We start from the raw sequence: 21,524 nt of genomic DNA, 5'->3' as shown, positions 1-21,524 counted from the left end.
CTTAAGTCTCTCACTAAGGCATTTTCTCCAGGGCTCAAATCATTTTTGTGGCTCTTTTCTGCACCCTCTCAATTTTTTCAACATCCTTTTTAAAATGTGGACCCCAGACCTGGATGCAGTGTTCAAGTATCAGACTCACCAATGCCACACACAGAGATAAATTCACCTCCCTGCTCCCCTGTTAATACACCCAAGGATCTCATTAGCCTTCTGTGCCACAGCATGGCACTGAGAGCTCTGGATAAGCTGCATGTCCACTATGCCCCTTTTCCAGCCTCTCTGCTTTCCAGGGTACAGTCCCCCAGTCTGTAGGTATGGTCTGCATTCCTTGGTTCCAAACGTAGGACCTGGCCTCTGACTGAACTGTCAATTTCCCCTTCAGGAGAAGCAGGCTCCTTCCACCCCCCACAGCATCAGTCCCTGTGGAGGCCCTCGTCTCTCTGACAAACAATGGGACACAGGGTTTTGGTCCACTGAGCCTAATGCCATTTCACTGGCCCCTGCTACAGGGGACTGCCTTGATGTTACTCACAAGGTGTAGAGCATGCTGCTTGCATGCTCTGAGGTGCCAGACTTCAGAGGTGCCTGGCAAGTCAGTAATTTGTGGGGTTGGGTGGAAGGCCCAAGCCTGTTCCCATTTTGTCTACCCCATTTCCCCTACCAGACTTGGCGTATTATTACTTCACTGACAGGAAGACAGATGCCTAAGCATGCTCAGCGAAGAATAACAGGTCAGTGTTGCTGATTACTGCATTACCTGTTAGCCTGCTTTTGGTATTTTCATAAATAATGCATTCAAAAATACTGCAGGCAGATGTGGGAAGTGGTAGCTAACTCTGAGGTATGGCTCTAGACCACAAATACACAATTATATTTACAGCAAATTCCTAGGAAACCTTTTTGTTTTTCTCATTTCTCCAATTAATAACTTACAGGAATGAAGAGGCATCTAACGTTCTTACTTTTGGCATTCATTTACCATGTAATGAAGAAACTTCCCCAAGAATAAACCATCTTTATTGTCACAGGGTTTTTCATTAGCATTTAAACAGCTCTGACTGTTATATATTTGTCTAATTTCCCTCCTCATGCTAAATTGCTGTACTGCACTATTCACTTTGATATGGCTACATCCAGGAACAAAGAATGCAGACCGTAGCTGTGGGCCAGGGGACTCTACCCTGGGAAGCAGTGACTCTAAAAAAGATTTGGGTGTTGTAGTGGACAATTAGCTGAACATGAGCTCCAGTGCAATGCTGTGGCGAAAAGAGCTAATATGATCCTGAGATGCATGAATATGGGAATCTCGAGTAGGAGCAGAGAGGTAATTTTACTTCTGTATTTGGCACTGGAGTGACTGCTGCTGCTGGAATCCTGTGTCCTGTTCTGGTGCCCATAATTCAAGGTGGATGTTGCTAAATTGGAGGGGGTTCAAGAAGAGCCATGAGAATGATGGCAGGTTTGGAAAACACACCTTATAGTGATAGACTCAGGAGTTTGATCTAGTTCTCTTAACAATGAGAAGGTTAACGGCTGACTTGTTTATAGTCTATAAGTATCTGCGTGGGGAACAAATATTTGATAATGGGCTCTTCAATCTGGCAGAGAAAGGTCTAACATGGTGGAATGGCTGGAAGTTGAAGCTAGACAAATTCAGACTGGAAATAAGCCATACATTTTTAAACCAAGCTTGGGTGTTTTTCTAAAAGATCTGTTCCAAGAAAGGTTTTGAGGAAGTGGTATGCTCTGTGAAGGTCAGACTAGGTCATCACAGTGGTTCTGTCTGGCCTTGGAATCTATACACAGAGCCAAATTATCTGCTGGCATAAAGTGGTGCAGCTCCATTTGCAGAGAACATGGTGCCTTTTTCTGACAAAGCAAAAGTGAATTGATGCATATCCAAAAAGGTCTGTTCCTCCTTCAATGGTCCTTTTATGGCCCATAAAGATGGACTGACAGTACCTGGTTCTTATACTGTTGCTGATGACCCCACAAGCCATGCTACTGAAATCAATGGGACTGTTCACAAAGCAAGGCTCCACACAGCAGATCAAATTAATTCCTGTTCATAGGGGCCATCAAAAGGCCTGTGGACTATCCAAATCCTGTTTAACCCCACCTGAGTTTCAGAGATGCATACACTCTGTGGAGCTCATTCTCTGAACGGGGTGATTTTCCCCTCAAGTGAGTATGGGTGGCAGAACTGAACCTGAGCTTTCATAAGACTTCCCTCTTTCATCCTGGAGGACTTTAGCATTTCACTTAAAATCCTCAGCTACCTTTATTTGGAAAAGCTGTTTATATGATCTTGCCATGGAGGTAATTCCATAAGTAATAAAATTATGTCCTTGATACCAAATAAAACAGTAAAAATTACAGAAAGCTTAACATGCAAATGCATTATTAATAGTGGTTTAAAACATTTTATAAAATAAAAATAGAATTTTAATGTATAAAAGGTCTCTTTTCCCTGAAAGTTTGTCTACCAAATACGTAGGTAAAATATATATATATATATATATATATATATATATATATATATATATGATTCCTATTATCCTGCCAGCTGCAGTTTCTATGTATCAATATTGATCTACCTCTCAATATAATACATGAAAAAGAAGACACAGAACTATACCAAGTGCAGGGTTTCCTGCAAATAGTGATTATGTGCAGTGTGGGCCTTACTGGCACTGGAGGTTCAAAACTGGCTGTCCATTGCTGGGCCTTCTGCAAGAGGTTAGAGCTGAACAGAGGATCAAGTCTGGGTAGTTTCTTTTGCAATGGAAAATAATTAATTTGATGTAGACAGTTTAACACTTTCAAATCCTTGTGCCGGTTTACCTAGAGCAGATGGTCACTTAACCAAGGATTCACTTGTGTGTGTGTGTGTGTGTGTGTGTGTACATGTACAACAATACATTCTGTAGAGACAGCATGTATAAAACTCTTGTACAAGTTAGTCCTGTGGAGTTCCTAAAGCTCTGTCTGAAGTGCTGCCCCTATACAGTTCCTGAGCTCCACAGGATTGCTTTGTACAGTTCCACCTCAGCACTTGCGTCCCTTTAGAGTGAAGCTCTTGCATCTATTTGTAAAGCACCTTGAAAACCCACGGACTGTTCTGCTCTAATGCAGTGATGAAGTTGAGAAACCCGAGTATACAAAACAAGAAATGCAGAGATGAAGCTGCAAATTCAGCATTATCACTGCCCCCTGTGTTCTTGTTTGCCCGCACTGCAGAACCTGGCTGTCCTGCTGTGGCCCAGGCACTCCATATCAACAGAGGCAGTGGGGAAGTGTTGAAAACTGCTCTTCAGAATGACATTGTGCTGAGAATGACTTTTCAAAAAAAATTTAAGACAAATAATGCCTTGGCTACATTAGGGCCAAATGCCATATTTGGTGAAATCATCTTTCAAAGCATTTTCTTAGCATGGTCTTTTTGTAGCCTATTCAGGTACACAGATATGATCCTCCGAAGCATCAGAAATTCCCTAGAATGTCCCCGAGTGCCAGGTTTTACATATAGACCAGTAAGTTAACTGAAAGATATTTAAAATTACAAGTGGCCAGACAGCTCCCTATAGACAATATATCTGAGGGGGCTTGTGTTTATTCTAGCAAATACTTAAAAATATCATTTGTTCCTGAAAAGTGGTACAGCTATCTTTGTTTGTCAGGACTGTGAATAATTAACAGGTACACAGGGATGAAATCTTGCCCATTTTCTGACTATTCTAGAAAATAAGTGACAGTGTCAAGCAGGTGTGTTAGGCTGCTCTGCATTGCTGACATGCTTTGGGGAGCACAGGGTTTTTTTGGTACAGCAAGCTCTTGAGCAAGAGCTGTAGCTAGCTTCAAAAGGATATGTAATGGTTCCTTTCTCTTCATTCTCCAACTCAGGTCCCTTGGTTGGTGCCTGTGACAATTACTGTGCAATCCACTGTAAAAATATAAACAACCCACAACAGAGCAGAGGGCAAAACCTCACTGTGATGCTACACCCCATATTCTTCATGGAAATATGGTTGTTATGGATATGGCATAACTGAAATGTACTTTATGCAAGATGAGTCTTGTAAGATATCATTGGAAAGGTTATAATTTACTGAATGTGTTTATTGAATTTGTATGCATGCATCATTTCTGTATCTGAAGCTAGGAATATTGACCATGTCTCTTTATTTCAAATGTGCTACGTTGGATGAGGCCAAACAATGTTAGTGGCTTATTGAAGAAATGCACACAAGGATAAGGATAACCCCAGGAACTGTGTGCAATAGGAACCTCTTAGAAATAGCTCCACACAATGAGAACTGTTTGACCCAGGTCACAGCGAAAAAACTTTTTCCAGCAAGGGGGGGGGAAGATATGAAAGAGGGACAATGACAACATGAGGGATCCTTACTTTCCCTACAACAACACACCTGAAAACACCCGAGGGACAAAGGCTGAACTGTGAGAAGTGATGGTCCCAGGCTAAGATCTTTAGCCTGTGTAAGAAAACTGGGAAAGCCAAGGCAACTTGTGCCTTAAGAATGTGCCAGCCTGTTTATCACTCAGGGTGAGAATTTGTTAATTTGTATCCTAATATCTAGTGTTTTAAGCTCAGTCTGAGGCTTTTGTTTATTTAATAAGACAATCTGCTTTGTTCTGTTTGCTGTCCCTTGAACCACTTAATATTCACCTTTTGTAGTTAATAAACTTATTACTTGTTCATAATAAAGCCTAGCTTATGTAATTTCTAACTAGGGGGGCAAGAAGTCGTGCACATCTCTCTCTTCATATTGAGGAAGAGGGTGAATTTTATGAGCTTGCACTGTACAGATTTTTCTATACAGTACAAGACAATATTATTTTGGGTTTGTCTCTCAAAAGGGGTGGGCATGTGAGTGCTGGGGGAGCCCTCTCACACAGAACTGACTTCAGTCTGTGTCTGCCGCAGGGTGTGGCCCTGCCTGTGTATGCTGCAAGAGGCCAGAAAGCCTCATTTAGCACAGCAGGGAGAGGGAACCCAGCCTCACTGAGCAGGGGAGTCTCAGTTAAACCCCAGCACAGGTGGCATCCCAGAAGTGGGGTCCAACCCATCACACTCACTTTATTGCCAGTGTGTGAGCTAGCCTGCTATATCCTCCCTACTTCCACATATCAGAGGGGTAGCCGTGTTAGTCTGGTTCTGTAGAAGCAGCAAAGAATCCTGTGGCACCTTATAGACTAACAGACGTTGTGCAGCATGAGCTTTCGTGGGTGAATATCCACTTCGTCGGATGCAAGAGTGGAAATTTCCAGGGGCAGGTAAATATAAGCAAGCAAGAAGCAAGCTAGAGATAATGAGGTTAGATCAATCAGGGAGGATGAGGCCCTGTTCTAGCAGTTGAGGTGTGAAAACAATCTAGAACAGGGCCTCATCCTCCCTGATTGATCTAACCTCATTATCTCTAGCTTGCTTCTTGCTTGCTTATATAAACCTGCCCCTGGAAATTTCCACCACTTGCATCCGAAGAAGTGGGCATTCACCCACGAAAGCTCATGCTGCAAAACGTCTGTTAGTCTATAAAGTGCCACAGGATTCTTTGCTGCTCCTACTTCCACAGAGCGTCTGCCCACTGCATGGGGGGTTGTGTTCGTTAGTTTGTCTGGCAGTTCATTCATCACTCACCCCATCACCTGGAGTGAGTGTATGAGCATGCTTCCTTGAGGCTCTAAAGGTACACAGATTTTCTAAAAGATCCGCTCCAGGAATTGTTTTTGGGGAAGTTCTGTGTGTAATGCAGGTCAGGCTAGATGATCACAGTGGTCCCTTCTGGCTATAGAAGCTGTAAGCTCTGTCTCCTCCCCTTTTTCCATACTGACTGGCACTGCTAAAGCATCTCCAGAGAACTAGAAGTGCAGGGTATTCTGGGTGTTCCAAGATAATGTCTCTTCATTTTATTTCACACTCCACACAAATGTATAATGAGTTGTAAGTCCCTCACCTCAGTCCCTGGAAAAATCATGGAGCAGGTCCTCAAGGAATCAATTCTGAAGCACTTAGAGGAGAGGAAAGTGATCAGGAACAGTCAGCATGGATTCACCAAGGGCAAGTCATGCCTGACTAATCTAATTGCCTTCTATGAGGAGATAACTGGGTCTGTGCATGAGGGGAAAGCAGTGGATGTGTTATTCCTTGACTTTGGCAAAGGTTTAGATACGGTCTCCCACAGTATTCTTGCCAGCAAGTTAAAGTAGTATGGATTGGATGAATGGACTATAAGGTGGATAGAAAGCTGGCTACATCGTCAGGCTCAGCGGGTAGTGATCAACGGCTCCATGTCTAATTAGTAGCCAGTTTCAAGTGGAGTGCCCCAAGGGTCGGTCCTGGGGCCGGTTTTGTTCAATATCTTCATTAATGATCCAGAGGATGGCGTGGACTGCACTCTCAGCAAGTTTGCAGATGATACTAAACTTGGAGGAGTGGTAGATACACTGGAGGGTAGGAATAGGATACAGAGGGACCTACATAAATTAGAGGACTGGGCCAAAAGAAACCTGATGAGGTTCAACAAGGACAAGTGCAGAGTCCTGCACTTAGGACAGAAGAATCCCATTCACTATTACAGACTAGGGACTGAATGGCTAGGAAGCAGTTCTGCAGAAAAGGACGTAGGGGTTAGAGTGAACGAGAAGCTGGATATGATTCGACAGTGTGCCCTTGTTGCCAAGAAGGCTAACGGCATTTTGGGCTGTATAAGTAGGGGCATTGCCAGCAGATTGAGGGATGTGATCATTCCCCTCTATTCGACATTGGTGAGGCCTCATCTGGAGTCCTGTGTCCAGTTTTGGGTCCCACACTACAAGAAGGATGTGGAAAAATTGGAAAGAGTCCAGCGGAGGGCAACAAAAATGATTAGGGGGCTGGAACACATGACTTCTGAGGAGAGGCTGAGGGAACTGGGATTGTTTAGTCTGCAGAAGAGAAGAATGAGGAGGGATTTGATAGCTGCTTTCAACTACCTGAAAGGGGGTTCCAAAGAGGATGGATCTAGACTGTTCTCAGTGATACCTGATGACAGAAAAAGGAGCAATGGTCTCAAGTTGCAGTGGGGGAGGTTTAGGTTGGATATTAGGAAAAACTTTTTCACTTAGAGAGTGGTGAAGCACTGGAATGGGTTACCTAGGGAGGTGGTAGACTCTCCTTCCATAGAGGTTTTTAAGGTCAGGCTTGACAAAGCCCTGGCTGGGATGATTTAGTTGGGAATTGGTCCTGCTTTGAGTAGGGGGTTGGACTAGATGACCTCCTGAGGTCCCTTCCAATCCTGATGTTCTATGATACTCAAAGAGCTTGGCTTATTTAGCCTAACCAAAAGAAGGTTGAGGGGGGATATGATTGCTCTTTATAAGTATATCAGAGGGATAAATATTAGGGAGGGAGAGGAATTATTTAAGCTTAGTACCAATGTGGACACAAGAACAAATGGATATAAACTGGACACTAAGAAGTTTAGACTTGAAATTAGACAAAGGTTTCTAACCATTAGAGAAGTGAAGTTCTGGAGCAGCCTTCCAAGAGGAGTATTGGGGGCAAAAGACACATCTGGCTTTAAGACTAAGCTTGATAAGTTTATGGAGGGGATAGTATGATGGGATAGTCTAATTTTGGCAATTAATCTGGCAATTGATCTTTGATTATCAGCAGGTAAGTATGCCCAGTGGTCTGTGATGGGATGTTAGATGGGATGGGATCTGAGTTACTACAGAGAATTCTTTCCTGGGTGCTGGCTAGTGAGTCTTGCCCACAAGCTCAGGGTTTAACTGATCCCCGTATTTGGGGTCGGGAAGGAATTTTCCTCCAGAGCAGATTGGCAGAGGCCCTGGAGGTTTTTCGCCTTCCTCTGCAGCATGGGGCAGAGGTCACTTGCTGGAGTATTCTCTGCAGCTTGAGGTCTTCAAACCACAATTTGAGGACTTCAAATACTCAGACATAAGTTAGAGGTTTGTTACTGAAGTGGATGGGTGAGATTCTGTGGCCTGCATTGTGCAGGAGGTCAGACTAGATGATCATAATGGTCCCTTCTGACCTTAAAGTCTTTGAGTCTATGAGTAAGAAGGGCTTAATTTGGAATGAAAGAGGTGCTGGGGCTTAAGAATTCTTTTTTTATATATATTTACTTTTCATAACTGACACAACAATCCCAGATGTGCCAGAGCTATGAATTGGCAAGTCTAGAGGTTTGGGCAAGACCTGGAACAATAAAGCACTGCTTGTAAGTCTCTGTGGCTTGATCATGACTTCAATGAGAGAAGAAATAGGGCCACAGTCTTTACGTAGACAAAAATATCCTGTTGATAAACATACTTCATAGTGCCTTGTGTAAACTCATTACCAAGTCAGAACATTGTTTTTCACAGCTGAGTAATAGTGAAAAATCCAGTCACTTGAAAATCAGTGCAGTTTTACCACTAACGCAAGCTCTGAATTTGACCCCCAAAATATAAATTTTAATAGAAACCCAGCATCATTCCCAGGGAAGTGTGCTGGAGGTTGTTGTGGGGTTTGTTTTTTTTGTTTTTTTTTACTTAGGAAAAGTTAAATTTCTTCTCCATCACTGATTGTGTGGTTTATAATACCGCAGATTAAATCATTCTTGTTTTAAATAAGAGATGACTTTGGCCTGATATGTTTAATTCATATAAATTGTAATGAAATTGGGTTAATGCTAACAGTGGAACCTATATGACTTTATAACCTGTTTTACTATTTTCCATTCTATTCAAACTGTTATCAAATAACACTAGATTTGAATTGTTTTAGGGCATCACCATATTATTCTTTATTCGTGGTGTTTCAAATAAATATAATGTATAAATATACTTCATTATGGACGGAATCATAAGGTTCTCATTCAGTTTGCATTGTTGCCTGATCTATTATTTGTTCATTTATGTACAAGTATGTTGATCATTTTAAGAATTCACAATTAACACTGAGGAGTTTAGAAGGTTCTTGTTCCAGGATCAGGCCCAGCATTAGAATTACTGTTCAGGTGATAGCCGTGACATTCACCCCCTTTTCCTTCTTTGTATTTCTTTACTATGTTGGGTGCCTTTGTCCCATAGGTCAATGAGCCTTTTAACCTCCAATTCATTATCATACATGTCCATTAGTTACCGTGGTATCCGTGTAGTTGGACATTTGCTGATGTCCCTAACTAAAAATATCTCACACAGGTATAAACGAGCATCTTGTGGTTACCTGGCAGCAGTTTAGTCATGCTTGTGTATTACAGCATCTATCTTGAGAGATCCTATGATCGAGGGTTATTCTTGGTTAGCTATTTCTGCTAAGGCTATTTGGGCCATATGCCTTGACTAGTTTAGCTAACTATTGTTTTACAGGCCCTGAGGCTTGTAAGCTCATTGCTTTGCTGCCTTAATTTATACCTATGCCTTATACCTTCACTTATACCTATAGGCTACAGCATTCAGTTCTTGCTCAGGCAAACCTCCCATTGACCTTTGGATGCAGATTTGCCTGAGTAAAGATTGAGTAAACACTAAATAAGGATCCTCTTGGCAGGGCCGGCTCCAGCTTCTGCCGCCCCAAGTGGCAATAAATAAAGACGAGCTGCGGCACTTCGGCGGCAGCTCAATCGTGCCACTTCTTTGGTGGCAGTTCAGCGGCGGGTCCTCCTTCTCTTCCTCTTTGCCGGCAATTCGGCAGCAGCTCAAAGAGGAAGAGAGGGAATGAGAGACCCGCCACCGAAGACCCGGATGTGCCGCCCCTTTGAATTGGCTGCCCCAGCACCTACTTCCTATGCTGGTGCCTGGAGCCGGCCCTGCCTCTTGGAAATAAGTACATTGGGCCAAACCCCATGTTGTCAAGCCAGTGTTGGAATCAGTTCTGCCTTTTAAAGATGTGATTAATATTGTGTGATGAATACGCTTTTCCTAATGGGGTCTAAGTAAAAATATTAGAAGGGATGTCACAAAGGGACATGGAGGCAAGTAGCATTCCAGGTGTTGGAGGAAAATTGCTTTTAGGGTTTCAGCAGTAGACACTTGACAGTCCGAGAGGCAATGATGTTGTTGCTTCTTTTGGAGGTGGATGCCTGGAAGACATATGCTGTCATACAGTGAGAAAAGTGATTATTGTCTAATTCGTACCAGAAGTCTATTAGAAGCAGTGAGATGCAAGGCTAACTATCTGAAAGGCCATAAATGGTTGTCCTGGTATAGACAGGCTGGATTCTAAAGAGCGTTTACCTATTGGATCATATTGATTGATTTTCTGTACATTAAATACCACAGGGAAAACATTTTACAGTAAATACTTATAGTGCTACAACAAATAACTGATGAGACTGAGACTGACTGGAAGTGGTTGTGGTGCTAGAGGAGCTAAGCAGTTATTTAGTTCTTTTGGTCTCAAGGAAGAAGACTGTATGGAGTATAACAATCCACAGAATCAGATTTTAAGACTAGAAGGGGCCATCAGATCAGTAACATTCCATGTGCTTCACAATGAAATGCTCCCAGCTCCAGCCAGTACCTTACAGTCAGAATTTTGTCCTACAGTTAAAGCTAAACCATGCTGTTAAGTCACAGCCATGGTGAATTGTGTTTTTATGATTGCTCCAGTAATCGCCTACAGAACATTTTGAATTGTATAGTTTAATTTAATGTTCATGCTATTGCATAAGTCACTGGTATACACAGTTATAGAAGTCATCCATTCAAGGAACAGAAACAATTGTACATGACTTCTGAAATTAATCAGAACTGCCTGGGTTTCAAAGTCTGAATAGTTGCAGCAAATTATTCATGAGGCAGGAAAAATCATGGGGATATTCACTAATAATTTTGAGTAATGACTACATTGAAAATTTTTTTTGATCTTCTCAAACCCATTTCACCACCAGAAAGTGGTTAAAATCTAATGAATCAATGATTAATTAGATAACTCAGAGTATCATGTGAACTTTTTCCAGACTCCCATGGCCCCTGGAAACAGAGTGCATCTGAAACCGGAGAAAGCCTACATTAATATTTATACCCAAAGTCTAAAACTCAAGTTCAATCACCCTATTCCATTAGCATATTTACTAGGTTGGTTGACATAATTGTCTACTCTCATTATTGTCACAGTGCAGGCACTGTCAGTAAAGTCTGACATTGGCAGGAAATGACATTTACAGGAGAAAAGACAACCATTTTGCTACCAATACATCCTGGAGAGGAGTAATCAAATATGGCTAAAACTTTAATTCCATTAGTTTGCATGCATTAACTCAGAACCTTTCCATTTTTAATACATAACCAACAACTTCTAAAAACTTAAAGTATTAACCTTATGCCTGCAAACTCTACAGCTACTTCTGTTTTACACCTTCCAAATGACAGATGTACACAGTCTTTATAAATCTTCCATGAAATCAGCCAGACCTGCCACTGCTTACTCAGCTCGGACTCAGCAGCACATCAGTGAGCACTAGGATTTAACTATTTGCATGTGTAAGTGGCCTAACGTAAATCTGAGGGACTTTGTTTCAAAGTGTAGTGCACAATATGAAATGTTAATGTGTGCATTTATCAATGTTTGCTGCATCACACTCTCTCGTACATTACCCACACTTGTCAGACATTCTTCTAGAGCATTGTCCCATGATTCTGATGTAGAAAATGAAATAAGGCACTTTTGTATCAGCTGAACTCTCTTTCCAGCACCGCTGAAAACAAACTTGAAAGGCTCTTACATTGATATGGGAGGAAGAACTGCTTATGAATTACTGCTATCTCCTTAAGGGCCATTTTAGCAATGCACGTGGTGCATAAACTCATAACTGGTCACCTTGCTGAAATGCAGTGGTGATAACTGCAGCGTTGGTTCTGAACACAGTTATTGGCAGCGACAAAGAAGAAGAAGCCTATAGTGGAGACTGGTAGAAGTCCTGGACAGATAGTGAAGAAGAAAGCACAGGCATCATGTAGTGGATGGCTAGTGGATGAGAACTTTCCTTGGAAGCAAATAGAGAAAAAGAGACTTACAAAGAGGTGGGGTTCAGGAAGACAATGGAAAGAAATTAGCTTCTAGAAGCTGGGAGAGAGTGGGAGGCACTTGGAAGAAGAGAGATGGGGCAATGGAAACAAGTTGGTACATTCAATTTTGTTTGATGGCAATATACTTTTTATTAAAATATTGAAATTATTTTATCAATAAACATGATGGAATTGGCACAGACAGAAAAAAATCTGGCAGGATGAATGTTCTGTTTACTATCATTCTCTGTCACAGAATCAGTTTGTAGATTTCTTGTGGGTTTAATTAAAAATTGGTTCATAATGTGGCAGTGATGCAGATTTCATAATCATCTTTCTATTTTCTGTATTTTGTTTTGTAATTTCTTGTTCATAAGTTTAATTTCCTTGTGAGTTTGCTTAATAAATCCATAATGGTGTCATGGCTGAGTGACTATTGACAAGAATTTCTAATAATCCTAGTTGATCAATTCAAACTGTTTGCACTGCAGTCATGAATGTGATAATTAGAAAGATTGCGTATAACCAAATTAACAATAAACTGGTTTGCACAACAATGATGGCAGGGATTATCATACATTTTTAAAGGAACATTAAGTCTTTGCATTTTTTTAAAAGATTAGAATGAAACTATTATAAATATTCATTATCTGAAATGAAGTTCACAAGATAGGCTATCTGGAAGGTTTGATAATAATTACATTGCAAACTGTATTAATCATTATGAAAGCAATTAACTTATTTTTGTAAATCCACATACAGTACTTGAGGGAATTTGACATGTCTATGCACGTATAAAGATTTATAGCATAAACTGTTATTTCTCTAAGAGAAGATGATGATTAGATTATCACATTAGGGAATAATTTCAGTTACATTGTAGCAATAAACTTCCATATGTTCATCTGTCTCGAACACACATAACAAATGGCTGGCTATTCAAAGACTCCCCATTAAAGCCAACAGGCTGACATGGTTTTGAGTCTATGTCTTACTGCACAGAAATGTCTGCATATGAATGAGTGGCCGTGTCTGGGAGAATTAAATGATCCCATTCTTTCCAGGATCACTGTACCCCAAAGGTCCAGGATCTCCCCCACTTTAGTTGTTAGCAACATCAGCTGGGCCCAAAGCCGACGATCACTGTCACATGACAGACACAGTAAGGAACACACTTTCCTTCGGCATCCTGCACACTAGTCATGTATGTCAGGCAGCACAGGAAGTGCAGATGATCAGTTCCCCACCCCACAATCTCTGGGACTCCCCTTGAGCAGTCGGAGAGCAGGGGTCTGGGATTCCTGTTCCACTGAGTCAGAACAGGAAGATTTTTAACAAAATGTTCAGATAATTTCAGCCTGGTTATATCCCAGACAGACTCAATCCCCAGAGCCCCCCAGAGCTGGAGCCAGTGGAGCATCACTGGGCAAAAAATCACTGGAAAGACTGGTCAATGGCACTGAAGGGCCACAGTCTCCCTCAGTTTGGGGCCTGTAGGAAGATCTCTTGCCCCTCTGTGGTGGTATGACTGTGCTGAGGCAGATGAGTCACCATCAGCCCCAGCCCATCACCCCATGGGGCCTCTCAGGACCAGAGAAGGGCCCATCCGAGGGAGGGCACGTGCTTAGTTTGGACAGCCTGCTGAAACACGCAGAACTGGAGCTTAGTCCTCCCAGACCAGTACACTGGGTTACTTACAGAGGAACGGCTTGTGAGTGCTCTCACCTGAGCCCTCTGAGAAAGGAAGATCAGTGTTGTTGTTGAGATCTCTAGGGCTGAGCCCTGGCTTTCACTGGACAGAAGGGTAGGAGCCGAGACTTCCTCTCAGGGTCTGAAAGATGCTTCCCCTCCCCTGGCTGAACCTGCAAGGAACTCAGCCTCTTGAGAGCTGTAGAGGTGTTTCCCTTTTCCATTTGCACTGCTCCATACCCCTGGAAGAAGATGTCCGCGCTAAGCGGTACAGCTAGAGGAACCACTCCACAGTATTGCCATCCCCCAGGGAAGAAGTGTGAGGTACGTGAGAAGTCCATCCTCTCACTAAGGGGGACACCTGAGAGGCACAATCTGTGACAATGCCCTAGAACACCGCTGCATGGTGCGTACATCACAGCGCTACTTCTCCGACTTGGCTTTGCTCAGGGCCAGGATGCCAGAAAAGGATAAATGTGGTATGATGGGGTGTCTGTTCCATGCAGGTCGTGAAATGACTAATGTTGGCCTGAGGACAATTCACACACCTGGCTGCAGATGGATGGGCGGGGCAGGCCCAGTTAAAGATGAGTCCCTGCTGGAGGGGGAACTGGATGGCTCTACAAAGAAAGGAAGCCTGGAACTGAAGGTGGCTGCAGGAAGAGATGGGAAGGGCTCTGGATAACAGAGCAGAAGAACTCCAGGAGGGAGTTTACACCCTGCCCTGAACGGGAGAGGGCAGCAGGGGGGAAGGAGACCGGGAGTGGGCCTGAGAAAAGCCAACCCACAGGCAGATGGCCTGGAGGTAGATGGAAGTGAAGGATACAGAATAGGGGCAAGATTGAGTCATGTGTTCCCCAGACCAGAGATGCGGCAGATGGGGGGGGAGGGGTTCATGGTGGTTCAAAAATTCAAGCCCGTGGAAGTTGTTCTGCATCTTTTGTTTCACTTTTCAGTTGGGTTAAAGACTCCAGGGAGAAGCCTTGGAGCCATGACAGAAGGAGGAGGAAGAGTCCTAGAGGGGTGGACGACATTATATTGATGACTGTTGTCAAGTAGGACTCTGTCCGTGTGGAATGCTGATGACCTGGAAGGGGAGAGCCTTTAATCTGACCTGGCCAGTGGGTGGAGTCACAACAAGAAATCGCTGTGGAGCCTGGGCTACTGCTGGCAGAGAGTGCTAGGAAACAAATGAGCTGCTAATGACTCTACTTATAACACTCACTGGCACATAGAAACCTCTTTCTAGATGCCTGGTTGGTGGATCTTGCTCACGTGCTCAGGGTTTTACTGATCACCAGACATGAGGTCAGGAAGGAATTTTGCTCCCAGTTCAGATTGGCAGGGACCCTGGGGATTGTTTCACCGTCCTGTGCAGCAAGGAGAATGGTTCACACATTGGGATCATCTGGGCATTTCTCTTCTAATCAATTCCCTGCCATTGGAGGGGCCTTGGGCATTGGTGGAACCTTGGTCTCTCCTGTTCTCTACCTGTGGCACACGACAGTTCAGTCAATTGAGGACTGAAATGCTTTAGTCTTACCCAAGTATTTGGGCTCAAGGTGGTAAGTGGGTGAGATTGAATGACCTGTGATAGACAGGAGGTCAGACTAGATGATCTAATCATAGACGTGTAGGACTGGAAGGAACCTCAGTAGGTCATCTAGTCCAGTCCCTGCACTCAAGGAATGATGACATAATAACAAGACCATCCCTGAAAAGTGTTTGCCTTACCTGTTCTTAAAAACCTCCAGTGACGGAGATTCCACAACCTCCCTAGGCAATTTGTTCCAGAGCTTAACCACCCTGACAGGAAGTTTTTCCTAATGTCTAACGTAAAACTCCCTTGCTGCAATGAAGCCCATTGCTTTTTAGAATCATATAATATCAAGGTTGGAAGGGACTTCAGGAGGTCATCTAGTCCCACCCCCTGCTCAAAGCAGGGCCAATCCTCAGAGGTTAACAAGAACAATTTACCTCCTTGTAACAACTTTTTATGTACTTGAAAACTGTTCTAATGTTCTCTGTCAATCTTCTCTTCTCCAAACTAAACAAACAAGACTCTTTGCTGCCTAAACAAACCCACTTTTTTCAATCTTTCCCCATAGGTCATGTTTTCTAGACCCTTTATCATTTTTGTTGCTTCCTCTGGACTTTCTCCAATTTGTCCACATCTTTCCTGCAATGTGGCTCCCAGAACTAGGCACAGCACTCCAGATGAGGCCTAATAAGTGTGGAGTAAAGCAGAAGAATTACATCTCGTGTCTTGCTTACAACACTCCTGCTAATTCAACCCAGAATGATGTTCACTTTTTTTGCAACAGTGTGTAACTCTGCTAACTCACATTTAGCTTGCGATCCATCATAGCCCTTAGATTCTTGTCCATGGTACTCCTTCCTAAGAAGTTATTTCCCATTTTCTATGTGTGCAATTCATTGATTGTTCCTTTCTAAGTGGAGGACTTTGCATTGTCCTTATTGAATTTCATCCTATTTGCTTCAGACCATTTCTCCAGTTTGTCCAGATCATTTTGAATTTTAATCCATCCTGTCTTCCAAAGCACTTGCAACCCCTCCCAGCTTGGTATCATCCGCAGACTTTATAAGTGTACTCTCTATGCCATTATCTAAATCATTGATGAAGATATTGAACAGAACCCGGCCCAGAATGGATCCCTGTGAGACCCCACTCATTATGCGCTTCCAGCATGACTGTGAACCACTGATAACGACCCTCTGGGAACAGTGTTCCAACCAGTTATGCATCCACCTTATAGTAGCTCCATCTAGGTTGTATTTCCCTAGTTTGTTTATGAGAAGGTTGTTGTCAGATGCCACCAGTGTGGTGGTCTGCTCTATTCAATGTTGATAACAGTCAGTTGCGTGCATGTGTTCCTTCTGTGAGCTGCCCTGGCTCTGCACAGATCACTGACACAGCAGACCCTGAGAGAACCCCCAGTGACCACAGACTCCAATAAGGGACGAAGGCACCGGGCACAGGTTTACTGTGAAACAAAACACAGTTTCTAGCTCCGTGGATCAGATGTCTACAGATCTGCTAGTAAATATGTGCTCCCTGACAATGGATATAGCTCAGTCAGGGGCGGGACCCTCCACTGTCCCCTAGGCCGGACAAAGACACCGCTCCAGGGATGTATTCTTATACACAGGTACAAACAAGTTACACATCATTCCTGATGTATTGAGGTGCAACCCCTCTACGTAGCAAGGTGCCACCTCTCACCTTGTACGTGTTGGTTCGAACAAAACAACTCTATCCATCACTCCTTTTTGTCCATCTTTAGGATGGGTCAGCTTGTTCCTTGTTCTGTGTGTGGAATGTGCAAGTATCAGAGTGTTCTGATATCTCTGGTGTCCAGTACCTTTTAGGTATGTGTATTTTTGCAGCATCAGTCCTCTCCTTGCCAGCTTCTGTGAGCAGGGCCTGCCTCTGGCTCACAGCTCAACTTTGCTTTATGTTAGCAAAGTCTTGACCATTACTTTAGTTCAGGCCTTAGGCATCATACTGGGCCTCTGATACAAGGGTTTATGTTTTAGGGCCTCATCTTACTACATGCGAGACAATATAAAAGCCTTACTAAAGTCAAGTTTCACAGTGGTAGCCATGTTAGTCTGTATCAGCAAAAACAACGAGGAGTCCTTGTGGCACAATCCCTCACTCTCTCAGACCTTGGGAGACAGGCCAGTCCTCGCTTACAGACAGTCCCTCAACCTGAAGTAAATACTGACCAGCGACTACACACCACACAATAAAAACAGTAACCCAGGAACCTATCCCTGAAACAAACCCCATTGCCACCTCTGTCCACATATCTATTCAAGAGACACCATCATAGGACCTAACCACATCAGCCACACCATCAGAGGCTCGTTCGCATGCACAGCTACCAATGTGATATATGACATCATGTGCCAGCAATGCCCCTCTGCCATGTACATTGGCCAAACTGGACAATCTCTATGCAAAAGAATAAATGGTCAAATCAGACGTCAAGAATTATAACATTCAAAAACCAGTCGGAGAACACTTCAACCTCCCTGGTCACTCAACAACAGACTTAAAAGTAGCAATTCTTCAACAAAAAAAACTTCAAAAACAGACTCCAATGAGAAACTGCAGAACTGGAATTAATTTTCAAACTGGACACCATCAAATTAGACCTGAATAAAAACTGGGAGTGGATGTGTCACTACAGAAACTAATTTCCCCCATACTAATTTCCCCCTACTGTTACTCAAACCTTCTTGTCAACTGTTTGAAATGGGCCACCCTGATTACATTACCCTCATTACCACTACAAAAGTGATTTTTCCTCCCTTGATATTCTACTGTTGAGAATAGCCCACTTCCACTTTAATTGAATTATCTTATTAGAACTGACCCTCCACTTGGTAGGGCAACTCCTGTCTTTTCATGTACTATGTATATATACCTGTCTACTATATTTTCCACTCCAGGCATCTGATGAAGTGGGTTTTAGCCCATGAAAGCTTATGCCCAAATAAATGTGTAAGTCACTAAGGTGCCACAAGTACTCCTCGTTGTTTTTACTAAAGTTGAGATATACCACATCTACTGCTTCCCCCACATCCATAAGGCTTGTTACCCTGTTAAATAAAGCTATTAGGTTGGTTTGACATGATTTGTTCTTGACAAATCTATGCTGACTGTTACTTATCACCTTAATATCTTCTAAGTGTCTGCAGATTGATTATTTAATTATTTGCTCCATTATCTTTCCAGATACAGAAGTTAAGCTGACTGGTCTGTAATTCCCTGGGTTTTCCTTATTTCCCTTTTTGTAGATTGGCACTATATTTCCCCTTTTCCAGTCCTCTGGAATATCTCCTGTCTTCCATGAATTTTTGAAGATAATCTCTAATGCATTGGATTTCTCCTCAGTCAGGTCCTTGAGTATTGTAGGATGTATTTCATCAGACACTGGTGACTTGAAGACGTCTAACTTGTCTAAGTAATTTTTAACTTGTTCTTTCCTTATTTTAGCCTTTGCTCCAATCCTACCTCATTTTCATTAGCATTCACTATGTTAGATGTCCAATCGCTACTAACCTTTTTGCTGAAAACTGGAACAAAAATTATCATTTAGTACTTCTGCCATTTCCACATTTTTTATTATTGTTTTTTCCCTGTTGTGGAGTAATGGGCCTATCTGCTTCTTATGTATTTGCAGAATGTTTTCTTCCTAGACTTTATGTCCCTGGCTAGTTTAATCTTGTTTTGTGCCTTGGCCTTTCTAATTTTGTTGATACATGCTTGTGTTGTTTGTCTACAAAGGAAGAATATAATATTACCTAGTTTCAACTTTTTGTGGGACTTTTTTTTTTGAGTTTCAGATCATTGAAGATCCCTGGTTAAGCCAGGGTGGTCTCTTGCCATACTTCCTATCTTTCCTATGCAGTAGGATAGTTTGCTCTTGTGCCCTTAATAATGTCCCTTTGAAAATCTGCCAACTCTCTCAAACTGTTTTTCCCCTAAGACTTGCTTCCCATGGGATATTACCTACTAACTCCTTGAGTTTGCTAAAGTCTGCCTCCTTGAAATCCATTATCTTTATTTTGCTGGTTTTCCTCCTACCATTTCTTAGAATCATGAATTCATTATTTCATGATCACTTTCACCCAAGCTTCCTTCCACTTTCAAATTCTCAACCAGTTTCTTTGTATTTGTCAGAATCAAATCTAGAACAGCCTCTCCCTTAATTGCTTTCTCCACCTTCTGAAATAAAAAAAAATATCCCAAATGCATTCCAATAACTTGTTGGATAATGGTCCCATCTGGCCTTAAACTCTAGGAAAACAAATTCCAGAGATTCTGTAGTTCATTTATGAAACTTTTGCTCTGGCTCGTGTGGTGGTGAAGTTTGTGGTAGCAGGTGTTGGTGCTTGGCTGTGGGTCTGTGTCTCAGTCAGGGAGCCATCAGTGACAGACTCAGGATATCTTCAGTGTTTATTTGCAAAACAAACCCAAGCCCTGTGTACCTGATCAAAAATGGCCAAAGCAGCCGTAAAACTCTGCAGTTGGGGTTACTGTTGTGCAGACCCCGAGCTACAACACTACTGCATCCAGCCATGCAGCCAAGGTGTTGGGAGGGTGTTGGTCAGTTTTGTTGTACTTGGAAAGGTGTACCAGTTTGTGGCTACTATTCCTCTGAAATAGCCAAGATACTGAGCCCATATGTGGGTGAGGAATGAGTTTAAGTAAGTTCTGAATGTCTAATGGATGTAAAAGTTGGATATTGGCCTGGAAGGTCAGTGCTGAACTAATGGGCACATTAATTAGGCACCACTTCCACCCCTCCTCCTGCCGAGATGCACACACTCAAGTGAAGGTCCAACTTACCCCATCCCATGCTTTTCTTAGTTGTTAAAGGAAACAGCCATAAACCTCAGTCTAAACCTTCTCCTGAACTCATGGATTCCTTGGCTTCTTGCTACAGATCCAGTCTTTAATTCTATCTGCCTCAGAGTCATACAAATTGTTTTATATTTCTGGGTTGGAGCTGTTCACTAATATACACTGGTTAGCATACATCTATATTATGCTGATATTACCCACAATATATTGTTCAAGCATTTAAGTGTGCATTTTATTAACCTTTCATATAGCCCTCGTTGGCCTGTAGCTTTGTTATAATCCTGTACGCTTACTCTAAGTATCCCATAACACCTTGCATTAGCTGAAGTGAGCCTTGCAATTGAGTACATACGAAAACTGTCAGTATCAGGACAATTTATTCATGGCAACAGGAAAGGAGTTATCCACACAAACCTAGGAGATGTCTTCATGTCACTTAGTACCTGGAATGCATGTGCTAAGAACAAAGAGAAAGGTGCATAATTACCTGGAATGCATGAGTTCAGAACAGAGAGAGAAAGGGGGTACACCATGACAGCAGAAACAAAAGGTAAAAGGTGATTAATTGAATCTCATTTCAGGTGATGTATACATACCTCTTACTGGTAAACATGTAGGGTATAAAAAGGTGGCTTTAGGGATGTAATTTTGGGGAGCATATCTTCTGTGAGGTGTAACATCACTGCATGGGACTGCTCTGCCGAGGCTGCTATCCTATAGAACCTTTTTCCTGTGCCATATTAATAAACCCTGATTGACATTGGTTAGTTGGTCTCATGAGTATATTTCGTAATGAACCAAAGTGTGGTCAAGCAATTCACTAGACAATCAATCAACAGAGCTAATAAGACCAACTTGACCTGGTAAATCTCTGCATTTCTGGGAAGGGTGCTGGCACTTGGCATCAGAGTCAGCAAAAGAGTGCCTCACTTCCAGACTGTGCTGTAGAATCTGTCACGAGAGTTTCCTACATTGGCGCCAGAAAAGTTACAATACAACTGCTTTGCTGTCTGCAGGCATTGCTGCGTGTGATGGAATGGGCATGAAGAAACAGTTTTTACTTGCGTTTTGGCTTTAGAGGCATAGACAATTACTGAAAGTGATGTTTCTAGGAGATTAAATGATATTTAATTAGGGTTGTTTTGGAGCTGTTCTCTTCTGAACTGTGCTATACGATACAGTGCCATGGCAGTTTTTGTATTCTTTGCCTTGATAGTGAATGTTCTGTAATATAAATTGTGCTGCAGAATATCAAAGTCCTTTTAAACCATATCAAGCATGAAAAAGCACTTTCAGCTTCCCCATACAAATGCTCTTTCTAATGGATGTGCTCTCTGCAATCACAAGTTTAAAAGTTATAGTTTATTTACACCTAGGTTGCTAGAGCATTTAAATTTAAAAGTCAGACTGGAAATTCCAGCTT

Source organism: Mauremys mutica, chromosome 4, assembly GCF_020497125.1.
Source record: "Mauremys mutica isolate MM-2020 ecotype Southern chromosome 4, ASM2049712v1, whole genome shotgun sequence".
NCBI classification, from domain to species: Eukaryota; Metazoa; Chordata; order Testudines; family Geoemydidae; genus Mauremys; species Mauremys mutica.
Note: the sequence above shows the minus strand (reverse complement) of the source record.